The sequence below is a fragment of the Aptenodytes forsteri genome, unplaced genomic scaffold, assembly GCF_000699145.1.
Source record: "Aptenodytes forsteri isolate BGI_AS27 unplaced genomic scaffold, ASM69914v1 Scaffold61, whole genome shotgun sequence".
Lineage (NCBI taxonomy): Eukaryota > Metazoa > Chordata > Aves > Sphenisciformes > Spheniscidae > Aptenodytes > Aptenodytes forsteri.
In genome coordinates, this window is record NW_008794443.1 from 1,665,475 (window position 1) to 1,666,374 (window position 900).

Genomic DNA, 900 nt, shown 5'->3' on the forward strand with positions numbered 1-900 from the left:
ACCCTGGGGCTCCCCCCAGCCGCTGCCCCGGCAAGGGGCTGCGACAGCGAGCCCTCGGTACGGCCCCCGGCTTGCTTCTGGCCAGCGCTTGCCCGCTCCGGAGTAACACACGCTGGGGGGGGGCGGCTTCCCCCAGCCGCTGCCGGCAAGGGCTGCTGCGACAGCGAGCCCTCGGTACGGCCCCTGGCTTGCTTCTGGCCAGCGCTTGCCCGCTCCAGAGTAACACACGCTGGTGGCGAGTCCCCTGGCTGCATCCCGCTGACCGCAGCAGGCTCGGGGCCGTCCGAGCGCTGCCGTTCCCGACAAGCCGGGCCACGGGTGGGAACTCTTCCTCCACCGCCTCGACTGAACGTCTGCGTTTTCTGAGTCGCCAGGACCATTTTGCTTTCCAAAACTAAACACACGGAACCGCATCTCCTGGCCGCTCGCCTCCCTGACCTCGACTTGCGAAGATGGCAGCTGCGAGTGCAACCCCTTCCTGCAAGCCACGGGCGAGTAAGTCAGATCCCTGCAGCAAAGCTCCCCCGCCTCCACCTGAGCGAGCCTTGCAGCAGCCTCCTTTGCAGCCTCCCAGTTTTATGCATGGGCCAAAACCCACATGCAGCTACGTGAACGCGCCAGGATATTCTTTCCTCCCCAGCTTTGGCTTCTCGATGTTTGTTTGTGCTAGAAGTTGTCCTCAGAAATGCCGCTGCTGCGTGCTGTCTCCATATATGCCCTCACCCTTCAGCACGGCCATCCAGTTCGATGGTCCCAAGCTTCACGTTTGCTTGTTTAGCTTGAGTGCAAGACTAGTTCACAGGGTCAAGGGCCAGAATAATACCAGCATTCCCAGAAAACAGACCAGCTCCAGCCGCTTGCAGGAGAAGACACGCAAGGGAGAGGAGAGGAGAGGAGAGG